The following is a 14,115-nucleotide window of genomic DNA, read 5'->3' as shown; positions in this document are numbered from 1 at the left end:
AATAAACAAATTAACAAGTAAAAAACCCAATTGAAGCTCATTGTTGTTACATTTTTATCAATATCAGAGAAGAAATACTTAATTTAAAGTAATTACAGAACTCCATTCCATCACACGGAGAAGAAGAAATGAATAACAAATTAACAACCATTTAACGAAGTACACATTATAGAAACTAAGTACACATTATAGAGTTTAAGTACACCCTATAGACACTAAATACACTATACCATTATAATAGGCACACGACTAGGCAATCACACATACAAATATTCGCGAAGAAGTAGGAATAGGAAGATAGCCAAGAACAGTACATACAGAAGGTTATGACAGAAGAAAGTAGGCCGGTACCAATGTATTAAAAGCTATCAAGGTGATAGACCTGGTAGAGATTATCCCTAAGTATGATGAAGACTCGGCAAAGTTAGACGGATTTATAGGAGCAGTAGATCAATTACTAGGGCTCATCAAGAGAGAAAGAGGTCAAATGTTGGAGTTGTTGCACTTAAGGCAGTAAAAAGTTTCATGGCCTTATTCGGGGTGCCTAAAAAGATAGTCTCTGACCAAGGAGTGGAACTCTCTTCCAACTTGTTAAAAAACTTGTAGGCAGTACGAACTAGAGCTACGCACGGCATCCTTTCAGCAATCGTCGAGCAATTCTACGGTCGAAAGCCTGAACTCGACGATTACAGAAATATATAGGCTAATAAATAAGACTAAGAAGAAAAACAAACTGGAAATCAGACATGAGGAAGTCCTAGATGAGGCATTTATAACTTTTAATAATTCCATTCATTCAGCAACGAAATTAACACCGCAGGAGTTATTCACAAGGAGAACGCATAACTTCCTAAATAACGTGTTCTTTAACAATGAGCACGATTATTTACAGAAAATTAATGCGTTCCAAGCGGAGCTGTATCCAAAAATTAAGGAAAAAGTTCACCAGAAAAAGAGCAAAAGAATAGAGGCAGCGAATGTAGACAGACAAAGCCCAAACCCAATACAACCGGGAGATGCTATATTTAGGAAGAAGAACAGGAGGGATAAATTAACTCCTCGTTTTTCAAAACACAAGGTGGTGAATGACAACGGTCTCACACTAACCTCAACTAAACCACTAAAAATTCATAAAGAAAAAAATTAGAAAGTTAACTAAACCCAATGGACAATAAATAGTTCCAGGTGGCCAAGGATCATGACCGCAGAAAGGAAACTCGAGATCCGGCCATTGCTAGGAGAAGAACCACTATCGTAAATAAACCTAGGAGCCGCATAAATAATACAAACTCATAAAACATTTGTACACATAGTAAAATTACAAGAATATCAAGAGGCAATAGAACAGTTAGAACAGACACTCACAGAGGTAGTTGAAAACTCGGAAACAAGGGACCTTGTTAAGGTTTTGCAAAACAAATAACAGATGATCAAGACCAGATTAGAGGCAATATGCCCCAGAAAGAGGAAAGCAAGGGGACTAATCAATGGATTATGATCCGTCGTTAAATTCATAACAGGGAACTTGGACGCGGAAGACGCAGAATGGTTAGAGGAGGAAATAAGAAAGATGAAGGAAAAAGAAAGGAGATTGAAGGAGAATTTTAGTTCGCCAGAAAGGACAGGAGCTAGATTCACAATAATGTTTAAGAATATATGAACGATGAGCAAAGTAGAGTAACGACATTTATTAACAATTACAAGAATGGAATCAGCAAGACGTTTGTAGAGGAAGACAAGAGAATTTATAGGACAGAATATATCGATAGAATTGCGATAACAATAGATATGGTAGGGCTAAATTTGAACGAATTAGCCGAAAGTTTATTATTAGCAAAGATTGGGCTAATCTCGAAATTTATTTACGATAAACAGAAAACAGCTAGATGCATAATGAGTTAGAGGAGCAGGGAATGCAGATTGTATCAGAAGAACATATGTATGAATTTTTAGAGCTAAGAACAATAATGAATAACACAGATATAATATTCTCGATAAGATTACCGATGTTTAAAGAAGGAGAATACTACTTACAGAGAATGGTACCATTACCGATGAATAAAACAGAATTTATAATTGCACCAGAATATGTAGTAAACAGTAAAGAAGAAATGTACTATTATAAAGATAAGTGTCAGAAGATAAGAAATTTGTATATTTGTAAGAATGACAAAATTGTAAATCAAATTAATGAAGAATGTCTTAAAAGCCTGATTAGCGGGAAGGGAGCGGATTGTGAGACGAGGGATGCCGGGCTCGTAACCAGGATCTTCGAACCAGAGGGGGACTACATCGCAATTTTCAACGGAGAAAATATAAGAGTGCAAACAGACTGTGGACAGGACAGAACCCTGAATGGGTCAGCATTAATCGCATTTAGTAAATGCAGAGTCATGGTGAACAACGTCCAATATGAGGCGGTTAAGAAATTTGGTACGGCAAAACTAAAACTAGAGATGCCGCAAATTTCAACCATTTAAAAGAACATGAAATGGAGTGGGCGGATGGTGTCCAAAAAAATCCTTAGCCGTCGTCAGCCAGTAATTCCTCCTTGTTCGTTGGTAGAGTTGATTCAGTGTTGTTGTTGGTGTTGTTCCACATTATGTTTTCTCCACAATAAAAAGAGTAGTTGGCTTCAATTTGGTTCGTTTTATTAGACACTTCGTTTCCAATTAAATCTAAAGCCCCGCTCAAGGGCTGCTGGGAGCGAAAGCTCGTGCTTCCACACTGTTGCTCGAAATTAAGCGCCCTTGTGGCGCGAACATTCTCCCCCCCCTTGCGCACGCAAGACCGCGTTAGGCCTCTCGGCATGCTCCGGAGACGGTCCATCCAAATACGGTGCTCTGGGCGACGGGCAATCCCTCGTCCAATTTCAGGAACCCCGGTTGGATCAGCTTTGGATAAAAGTCAGATCCTAACACGAGGGAAATTGTCGCTGGGCGATGGAACAAGGGATCCGCCAGACGGATGTTATCAAATTTTGCCCGGGTGGCGTCGCTCAGAGTCCGTGTAGGGGTGCTGATCTTGAGGCTGGGATCGAGCCTCAAAATCACCTCGAGGCTGAAACTGCCGGTCCGGGACCGGATGGTCGCCGAGCAGACCTCGTCTTCTCCTGGGTAGTCTATACGCCGCCGCCAGCGACCGGTCAATAGAGCTGACCGCCATGCACGGGTCAATCATGGCCCCCATCTCGAAGGTCGTCTTCCCGGTATCAAGCACGACGCAGGCCGTCGGGAGCACATGAACGACCTTCTGGTGCAGCAACGCTGCCACCGACGAGGAGGCCGCAGGATGGGTTGCCTCGATGGCTGGCGACGGAGACCTGGAGACGGTCAGCACGGACGGCCGCGGCTCCCTCGCCCGACGCGGAGCATGCGGGCGCGCCGTGCGTTTCGAAGGAGGTGCTGGTGGCGATGAACACGGCGGCTTTTCGTGCAGATGCAGCAGCTCTCGCCACACTTTTTGCAGCCATCTATGCTGCGACACGTTCCTTCTGAATGTTGGTGGGCGAGGCAGTTCGAGCAGTTTGATAAACAAGTACTGCTCGAAGGCGCTTTTCAGTGCTCAGTTTTAGAAACCTCTTGCACTTTCGAAGAGGATGGATTCCTCGGCAGCGGTAGGAGTTCATACCTCGTGAACGTCTGATGTCCAGGGTTTCGGCGGTTCGAGGACGCGGCACCATGATGTCGAGTTGTTCTGCGGGGAAACGAAAAATAAAAACTTTAATGGGAGTCGGTCATGTGGTTGGAAACGGAAAAATTTTCATCGTTGGACACGTAGGGGACTTTACTCTCCCCAGGGAGGCGGATGACCTTGTGGACGGGCCGTTTTATTGTGCCGCGCTCCGTACGGATCTCCACCACTCGAACTCGGCCGTCAGCGCCCGGACAAACCGAAACGATTCTCCCTAGCCGCCACTCGTTCGGTGGCAGATTGTCATCCTTGACGACTACCATATCGTCTATTTTGAGATTCGTGGTCGGAAATTGCCAATTGTTGCGATTGTGGAGCTCTTTTAAATACTCCTCTTTCCATCGTGCACTCAACTGCTGGTGTTGGGCCTTCAAATGTTGCCATCGATTTTGCTTCGCCTTTTATCTCGGGCTCAGCCGTGGAAAGCAACGGCCCTCCAATTAGGAAATGGCCTGGTGTGAGAGCCAGCAAATCGGATGGATCTTCGGACATGGGGGAGAGGGGTCTAGAATTGAGGCAAGCTTCGATCTTCGCAAGAAGCGTCGCTAGCTCCTCGAATGTGTACTTGCGGGTAGCCGTGGATTTTTAGAAAAGGGCTTTGAAACTTTTCACCCCGGCTTCCCACAGACCCCCCATGTGTGGAGCCCCTGGTGGTATAAAACGCCAAACTAGTCCTTGAAGACTGTATGCTGCATTTACGGACTCTTGGACGAGCTGTAGGAAGTCCCTTGATAACACACCTGCTGCCCCCACAAAGGTCTTACCATTGTCCGAGTGGACCCGCTGAGGACAACCGCGCCTAGCTACGAAACGAGCAAAGGCTGCTAGGAACTTCTCGGTTGTAAGATCGGATGCGGGTTCCAAATGGATAGCCTTAGTAGAGAAACACACGAATACACACACGAATCCCTTGGTAACGAGACATGCTCTCCCAGTATAATTTTTGATTTCGAAAGGGCCAGCATAATCAATGCCCGTGTAGGTAAAGGGCCTGGAGAAGGAGACTCGGTCTCTCGGAAGGTCGCCCATCAGCTGTGTTTGAAGTCTTTTCTTATATATTGTGCACACTTTACACAGAATCACCACAGCCTTGACAAGATTCTTGATCTTCGGAATCCAATACTTTGATCCGATCAGGCGCACAATCAATTGACTGCCGCCGTGGAGCGTAATCTGGTGAGTCAACTGAATGAGAAGGCGGGCCAGCCTACAGTCGTAGGGCAGAAGGATCGGATGTCGCTCATCGTACTGCAGAGCTTTTGACGCCGTGACGCGCCCACATGCCCTTAGAAGACCGTGTCGGTCAATGAACGGATATAAGTTCAAAATTGAAGATGCCACTGGAAGGGGCAGTTTCTCTCGCAAACACTTGTACTCTTGGCCGTATGCTCTACGCTGCGCAATGGAGATCAGCGCTCGTTCTGCCTCTCGTATTTCTTCACTTGTGAGTCGTGAAGTGTGAGAAATTGAGCCCTTGCGGCAGCTCTTGAAGAATCGTAGAGAAGCGTTCCAGAAACTCGTCAGAGGGGGCCTTACTAAAATGCACCCTGACCGCCCGCTGCTCTAGCTCTGTGTTCGGATGCACATCGCTCTGCACTGGCCATAGCTCTTGTGGCCTTTGCAGCCACTCAGGTCCATGCCACCACAGTTGACTGTCCGCTAGCTCGTGTAGGGACACGCCTCGTCTAGCTAAATCGGCGGAGTTCTGTTCGGATCGAACGTGTGCCCAGCAGTCGACTGGTATTGCCTGGGTTATCTTGGCAACTCTGTTGGCCACAAACGTGGTCCAGTTGCAAGCAGGCTTTCGTAACCAGGCCAGCACGATCGTGGAATCGGTCCAGAAGCGTACGTCGGAGCTGGCAGTCGGCATATGTGGAAGAATCGTTGCCACCATGTCGGTCAACAGAACGGTACCGCAAAGCTTGGGAAGGATACCGCAAAGCCTGGGAAGGGACACGGTCTTTACTGGAGCGACTCGTGTCTTGGCCGTAAGGAGGGCTGCGAAGGTTTCGTGCCCAAACTCGACGCGCACGTAAATAGCCGTTCCAAAAGCCTTTTGGGACGCATCGCAGAAGCCATGGTACTCAACCTTTATATCGGGCTGGTACCGGACCCATCATGGAACCCGGATCTGGCTGAGGTCGGAATACTCCAGGAGGAACGATCGCCATCTCTGACTCATTTCGATAGAAAGCGTATCGTCCCAGCCCAGATCTTGCAGCCAAATTTCTTGCATGAAAACCTTGGAGCGCACTATGAACGGAGCGAGCCATCCGGCCGGATCAAACAACCTCGTAATTTGGGATAACACCTCGCGCTTGGTGTAGGAGGTTTCCAGTGCTATTTCTGGAGGGACGATATAAAATTCGTCGGACCTTGCCTTCCAACGAATACCGAGGGTCTTGGCCGTAGTTTCGGCATCGATGTCGTGGAACTCGCTATGAAGGATGTGCTCGACTGGAATATTCTCCAAAATGGACCTGTGGTTGGCAGTCCACTTCCTTAATGGGAAACCCGCGGAGTTAAGAGCCTCTTGCAACTCTTGGATTGAGATTTGGGCTTCCTTAAGGGAGTTTGCTCCTGCCAAGACGTCATCGACGTACATGTTTTGATTAAGAATTCGACTGGCTTTTGGAAATAGCCCTTGGACATCCTCTGCCAGCTTTTTTAGCACTCGAATGGCGAGGAAGGGCGCGCAGTTGACCCCGAAGGTAACCGTTTGCAGCTCGAAGTCTCGGATATCCCCTTCCTTATTTCGGAACAGAATCCTTTGAAATGGCGTATGCTTCGGATCGACCCAGATTTGACGGTACATTTTTGTGATGTCTGCACTAAATACGTATTGAAAGTACCGCCACTTTAAAATCTGGATAGTCAAATCGGATTGCAGGACTGGGCCAGCATGAAGAATATCATTTAAGCTGGTTCCATTTGCAGACGGACTGGAGGCGTTAAATACAACGCGAAGCTTTGTCGTGGTGCTCTCGGGCTTCAGTACTGCATGATGTGGAAGGTAATAGGTAGGAGAACTATGAGTCGGTGAAACTTCCTTCATATGACCCAGATCCAGATATTCCTGACTCACGCTGTCATATTGCTCTTTTAGGGAAAAGTCTCTTTTTAAACGATTCTCGTTTCGAAGAAACTGAGCCAACGCAATGGGCCTTGAATATCCCAGATTGGATCCGGAGTTTTCAGGGTCGCAGAATGGGAGCGTGACCACGTACCTCCCGCTTGCGTCTCTTTTCGTAGTTCGAATAAAATTAGTCTCACAATAAGACTCGGACTCTCCTTTCTCCATTGGAAGATCCTCCACCTCCCAGAACTTGCTGAGAAGGGTGTCCAATGAATTATTATGATCATGGCGAACCTGAGTCGTGAAGGATGCGACTCGGCTGGCCTGCATACTGGAGATCGGCCCCGTTAGCACCCACACAAAGATGGTCTCTTGGCCTAGATCGGGCAGGTCCTTCAAGGAATTGAAGAGCCTCCACACAAAGAGGCTTACGCGATCGCTGACCGCAATAAGCTTGTGCAAAGCTGCGGTCGCTGCCGTTGGCTGGTCGGAGGATGCCATCTTTTTGCTGACCGCGCGTGTCACCCTTAGGAATTCACTCCCGGAAGTGGAGGGGATCTCAGGCTTAACTGCCAGCGACGATTCGCTGGATGCTTTCGCCAATGGACGGGAAATTACAATCCGGGGAGTGGTCTTTGAACTTGGCGACGGAAGCTCCCTTCCTGGAGATCCCGACAATACGGTTCTTCCTTTCGGACTGACTGACTTGGGTGTTGGCCTAGCGCGAGGCGGTACTGGAGTGGATGGGTCGGTTTTGGATTCCTTTCCTGGCGCAGATGTCGGTTTCGACTTTCCCTCTATGGGCATGCTCAATTAGGGCCTGACGAAAAGGAGACCGCCTGACTGACGCACTGCTCAACCAGAATACGAAAAAAAAACACTGCGACAAGGCCTGGACTAGGATGAGCAACCCAGTCTAAATCTCAATTCGAAAAAAAAAAATTGAAACTCCGCCCTCACTGGTACAATAGTAAAAAAAACAAAAGAAACAAATAAATTAGCTAAAAAATAGCTGAAATGCGGCGACCAGTGTTAGCAAAGGCAGATAACTTAAAAAAAATATTCCTCTAGCTTGGTCAAATGCGCTACATAAAAACAACAATCAAAGAAAAGAAACTTTAGCTTTCCTTTTTATACAAAAAAAGAAATAAGCTAGAAAACCACAAAAAGAAAAAAAAAAAAAATAGCCAAATGAGAGATGGATTGCTCTCTTATTTTTTTAAAGAAATAAAAAAATAGTAGCAGACACTCGGCTAAAAAAGGTGGAAATCGGTTTCAATAGCGCAACAACCCCAACTAGGGACAAAGACCGCAACACAATTAAAAAAAGAACTTTTCTCGCCAAGCTAATGGAGTTAGCTATATGCCTATTGAGCGGTACTTGACAATCGCTTCCAGCCGACAGCCTCGATTTTAACTTCCGGAATACGACGGATGATCGCAGAAGGGATGTGAGCACGAAGCGAGACAGGAGCAAAAAAAAAAAATAAACGAAAGAAAAAACCAAAAAAATAAATAAAATAAAAAATCTCCAAACTAACTGAAAAAAACCAGCTATAAAAAAGCTAACGCGTGTGTAGCTCGTTATGCAGCAATTAAGGAAAGTAAAATAAATTTGGATAATATTTTTTTTTTTTTTTAAATCCTTCACGAAATTTATTTCTTTAAAGATTGTAGGTGGCGGATTTTATCTCGTCGGCACTGTTCGGCTGTGGACTGTATAAGTGCAGGTGCATGTACACGCTCTAGGCACAAAGAGGAGACGAAAAAGAAATGACAAATAATCACTTGATATGCCCTTATGCGGGCGTGTGTATATATGTACATATGTATGTAATTGCTTGAAGATCGATGCTCAGCGCAGAATAGCGCGAAGCTTGCCCAATATATATGTATGTATGTATGTAGATAATTATAGAGATCGATGCTCAGCGCAGAATAGCGCGACGCTTGCCTAATATATATGTATATATGTATGTATGACTTATAATTATTTTTTTTTAATAATGTTTGTGCAAATGTGTTTTTGTGTATATATATTTCTTTATTATTTTTTTTTCTTTTTTCGTATTATATATAAAAAAAGGTTATATTTTTGAGTGTATGTGTGTGTGTATAACTTTGTTTTCTCGTATTGTACATTAAAAAAATATTTTTTTGTGCATATATATATATGTGTGTGTATGTATATATATTTCCGTATTGTATATTAAGAAAAATAGGGTTATTTCTTGTGCATGTGTGTGTGTGTGTGTATATATATTTTTCGTATTGTATATTAAAAATAGGGTTATTTCTTGTGCATGTGTATGTGTGTGTGTATATATATATTTTTCGTATTGTATATTAAAAATAGGGTTATTTCTTGTGCATGTGTGTGTATATATATATTTATTTTCGTATTGTATATTAAAAAAATTAAGTGCAGTTTAATGACGGACACTGGTATTTTTGTGTGTGAATAGGCCTCTGGATTAAATAATATATATATATATATATATATATATATATATATATATATATGTACATATATATACATATGCTTGGAACAGCGGATCACAGTGAGACGAAGTAGGGGGCCGATATTGGCAAGCGCTTAAGCACTTAGAAAAGAAGAAAATTCACTGTGGCTGGGCATATGTATGTAGGTATGCACTTGGATGTATATGCATATATATATATATATTTATTTGGCACTTTTCACTTTTGTCGGAATCGGATGGAAAGAAAAAACGCCGTTGGAAAAAAGAATATGGCGACCACGGACGAATGGACTTCGGAAGGCGAGTCATACTTATCTTTGGAAAAAATCCGCGATGGGGCACTGGTGCGATCAGGATAGATCCGGCTCAAAGGACCATGAAATGGAGTGGGCGGATGGTGTCCAAAAAAATCCCTAGCCGTCGTCAGCCAGTAATTCCTCCTTGTTCGTTGGTAGGGTTGATTCAGTGTTGTTGTTGGTGTTGTTCCACTTTATGTTTTCTCCACAATAAAAAAGAGTAGTTGGCTTCAATTTGGTTCGTTTTATTAGGCACTTCGTTTCCAATTAAATCTAAAACCCCGCTCAAGGGCTGCTGGGACCGGTGGAGTCGCCTTCGGCTGCAAGACGAGAGGGAGCGAGCGACGGCCGGGAGCAGCGAGAGCGAAAGCTCGTGCTCCCACACTGTTGCTCGAAATTAAGCGCCCTTGTGGCACGAACAGAACAGAACAACTAAAAAATTAGGAATCTACGAGCTGAAAATGGAAGACATCGAAACGAAACTACGAATCAACATCATACAAATGGGAGCAACAATACACACGACAACCACATACACCATGTTGTCCGTGATGCTGATAATAGTGTTAGCTGTGGCATATTTTTCTAAGAGAACGACCACTTTCATACCAGTCGCCCCACTCGCTAGTTTCGCACCAACCATTGCTCCATCTGTCACTTTCACACCAACCATCGCTTCACTATGGTCGGGAATTCAGTCTAAGGGGGGAGGAGTTACCGCCTCAGCACATTCCCTCGGCGGTCTCCCACCTAAGCCCCTGCGGTTGACAAGTAACTAGAGGCCAAGCATTTATTGGCAACTAAGTTGCCAACCAAACGAAACATCAGGGCCACTGCGAAGCCGAGCCCTACACATGCATCCGGTCCGGTTTCAATCCATCCCGCTAGGTCAGCAGATTATTGTAAACACTAGGTTTAAGGTTTAAATAAAGAATTCATTCTGAATTTGGATCCGAAACTAACCACGACGAACACTTATCATTGGTCGGGAAATCACCCAGAATATTCCATAACGAACCTTTTTTACTTATAACTCGCCATTGCATTACTGCTGTTAGGGCCTCTTCGCTGCCCTCAGTCCACTGCCCGTCGTCGCTTTTGAGCTGACTCTGTATGGTGGGTTGCTTTGAAAGCAACTTCCGTAGCCTGGCCGTTTCTGGGCCGTCTCTATGTTGAAACAGAAGTTTCTCCAAGAGCTTCTTTGTGTCCTGCGTATTTCCGTCTTGTAGTTCCTTAGCAGGATTTTGTATTCCTCGTTGATTATATCATCCTTCGCCTGCATGGCGAGTTCTCTGAGGTTATCGCGTTGGAGCGAGAGGTCCATGTTGCACCAGGGTGGTCTGGTCCTTTTCTTGCTTCTTGAAATCGGGCATGATGCGTGATATGCGTCTAGTAATTCCTTTGAGAGGGTCTCTAAAGACTTTTCTATGTCTTCATCGGATTTTACTTTACCCGGACTAGTCGCGAGTTTACGATAGATTATATCTATAAAATTCCCCCAGTTAGTGTTCCGGGGGTTTCTAAAGACTGTTGGTTTTGAAGAGTGATCGAACTCTCATTGTAACTGTACGTACCTGTGGTCTGAAAAGGATGGTCTCTTCAGGACCTTCCAGTCTGATACCATTATACTTTGTCACGCTACGAGTGTTTTTTCTAGCACGTTGGACGAGTTGGGGCCTACAGAGGTGTGTTCTGCCCACACTTTTGCTACACATAAGTTGGTAGAAAGAAAAAAGTCTAAAAGAGACTCACCTCTGTCGTTTATGTCGGGGCTTCCCCATATGCTGTGGTGTGAATTGTCGTCTGCACTCACGATCAGTTGCTGGTCCTTTGGGCCGGGTTCTACCAGACTCCTGAGTTCTTCCGGTGGAGCTGGCATATCATGTGCCATGTAGCAGGAAGCTACCAGTAGGCGCTTCTTCTTGCTTTCTAGCAGCACCACAGTCAGGTCGTCCGAGCTGAAATTAGACATAAGGTTAGCTTGAAAACCCTTCCGTACGAGTACGGCGGTTCTGTTTCTGCTTACCGATGGTGTGGAGAAAGCGTTATAGTTTGAAGATTTTAGTCCGGCGACGGCATTGCCCGAGGCAATCGATGGCTCTTGGAGTAGAGCTACATCGGCGGACCCTTGCTCCACGGCAATTAGGAGTTCCGCCGACGCGACCTTGCTCTTATGGAGATTGAGCTGCAGCACCCCTATGGACATGGGTACCGGGCTCAACTCCACTCGACGGGTTGACTAGTATCGTCAGGTCATCGTCTGCGGCCTCAACAATGGTTTCCAGTCCTAGGTCTGTCTCAACCTCGCCTGGATGTGGTCATCCTTAGACCCACGCCATCTTCCCGTATCTGGGAGGCAGGATGTCTTCCGCTTCCTTATTTATCTGGAGGATAAAAACCCCTCTTAGGGTAAGGGGCTCATGATGTGCAGTACCTTCCAGTCTGCGGTTGGGATGTCCAGATTCTTACACTGCAGCAGCTTCAGCGTTCGGTTCCCTTGGATAGCAATGGGGACGAGTACCTTCGCTTTTGGGATGGATGGGATTAGTTACCTGTCCACCACCTCCAGCTGGGCCCCGTCCCACAATGCTTCCATCCGGCCGACCGTTTGCGTCAGCCACTTTCTTGTCGGGTCATCCCTACACTTTAGGATTTTAACCCCATTTAGCCACCCGGCACCATAGAATATGGGCATGGGCTCTACATGGTCTTTCACCATCCGTGTAACTAATAACTCCACGAGCCGCGCATGTACCGTCCTCCACCGCGCCTCGGTCATCTTTCCATTCTCATCGCTCCTGTCAATGAGTGCCACGATCAAATGTCGTTTGGTCACCTAACTGGCCTTCGCGATTTTTCTTCCCTTTTGAGTTTTCGCCTTCAAGGGGGGGAGCTGCTTCCTTGGGCACGCGTTGCTCGCCGGAGTGTCTTTAATGGCATTCTCGGCAGAGCGTTGCCGTTTGGTGGCAAGCATCTCCTCCACCTTGTTGGCGAAAACGGAACGTGCAGCCTGATCTCTTCGATCCTTTGCTCGGCCCAGTTGAGCTTTACCTTCTGCATTTCGGATATGGCAGCTTTTGTCCGGCTCTGGATTCGAAGGACATCTTTATACTGCGCCTTAGTTGTTGTCTTCCCCTTGGTTGAACTGGTGCCTGGTTCGGGCGAGCGAATAAGGCTTTCTTCCTCCTCTTTCGAAAACTGCACGCTCTCCAGGTCCGACTTTGTATGGACTACGGCACCCGTGCGGCTTAGCCTTCTTTGTGTCGGTATTCTGGCAGTAGCGTTACAACTGACGTGACCTGCTCCCGTCAAATCAGAGGGGTGACCGCTGGCGACACGCAGAGAGAATTGCTCCCAGCCATGCCCGCTGGTGGAAGAAGTCACGCCTTCCACCGACGATTGGGCTGACATCCCAGCCCCAATAGCTTCTCATTTCTCCATACCTGCGAAAAAGATGGTTTATTTCTGGGGAACCACCCACTTGCGTGTTATGCCTGCCACCAGGCACCTCCAACCATGGACGTACTTTTAGGCTGAGATACTCCCCACAATCGAAGCAGCCAGGATTTCAATTATTCGAGGACTCAGCGAAACCAAAGTACGGTCCTGTTTGGATATCCAAGTGGATATTAAATCCCCGGCAGCCGTGAAAACCAACTGACGGCTAATGGCAGGATGCAAGAATGACCTTAATGGACTTTCTAAGAATAATGATGTACAAGTAACCTGGGCAACGGAACATAATGACATCCAAGAAAACGAAAAAGCAGACGAATCAGCCGATCAGGCTCTGCAGGGCTAGTAACTAAGAGATAACGATCTTCTTTAACTCGGTCCAGACAAAGATTGACGACTATTTAAGGCGGACAGCCAACAAGGAAAACTCAAAGAAGACTAAAAACAGAAGGTCAGAGAAATATTGGCGAATGTCGACAAAAATCGAGCAAGAGAACTGCTATCCAATAGTAAACGGGAAATCAGCAGGTGGTCACGGAGGTCACCACAGGACGCTGACTGCGAGCGAGCTACGGAGCAAGAGACACCGGAGAATCTACTCTGTTTCTGCAACGGAAGTTTTGTGGAGCACAAATAAAGCTCAGGGCAATCCCAATTCCAGGGAAACACTCAGTTATGTTTTCCCACGCTGATCGGAAACCATCGGAAACCATTTCAACCATGGAATTAGTTTTACCACTAAGCTTGACATTTAAATGGAACAGCTTTTATCGCAGGGTTATCTATATAGACTGCTGTTGAATGGTCTCAGAAAGGCCAGCGAAGTTAATCGCTTTGGAAGAGATCGTATCGATCTGTTGAAAATAAGAGCCCCTTTGACGCAAACAAGTTGCACCTACCTACCTTAAATCGGGTATATTTAGATGAGAGAAAAGAATATATAGGACTATGCGTCTTGTATTGGACTGATGGCACTCGCCAAAGGAGACCAGTTGGCAATCTATATTGGGCTCGCGGATCTAGTTGACATGTGTTTACTCTGTGAAATTACAGGTGCCGGCCATATGACATTGCTTTTAGGACTCTCTGAAAAGGTTGTCACCATGGAACT

At 45.7% G+C, this 14,115-nt stretch overlaps 2 pseudogenes; both read right to left on the bottom strand.

Moving 5' to 3' along the window:
- Positions 1-4,193: 4,193 nt before the first annotated feature.
- On the bottom strand, positions 4,194-7,576 carry LOC147642794 (uncharacterized; annotated as a pseudogene).
- A 4,143-nt stretch (positions 7,577-11,719) lies between these two features.
- LOC147642793 (uncharacterized) lies at positions 11,720-12,959 on the bottom strand (annotated as a pseudogene).
- Between the last annotated feature and the right edge of the window lie 1,156 nt (positions 12,960-14,115).

Source organism: Drosophila serrata, unplaced genomic scaffold, assembly GCF_035046125.1.
Source record: "Drosophila serrata isolate PLE 108 unplaced genomic scaffold, ASM3504612v1 contig_355, whole genome shotgun sequence".
NCBI lineage: Eukaryota > Metazoa > Arthropoda > Insecta > Diptera > Drosophilidae > Drosophila > Drosophila serrata.
This window is presented reverse-complemented; position numbering and strand designations above follow the sequence as displayed.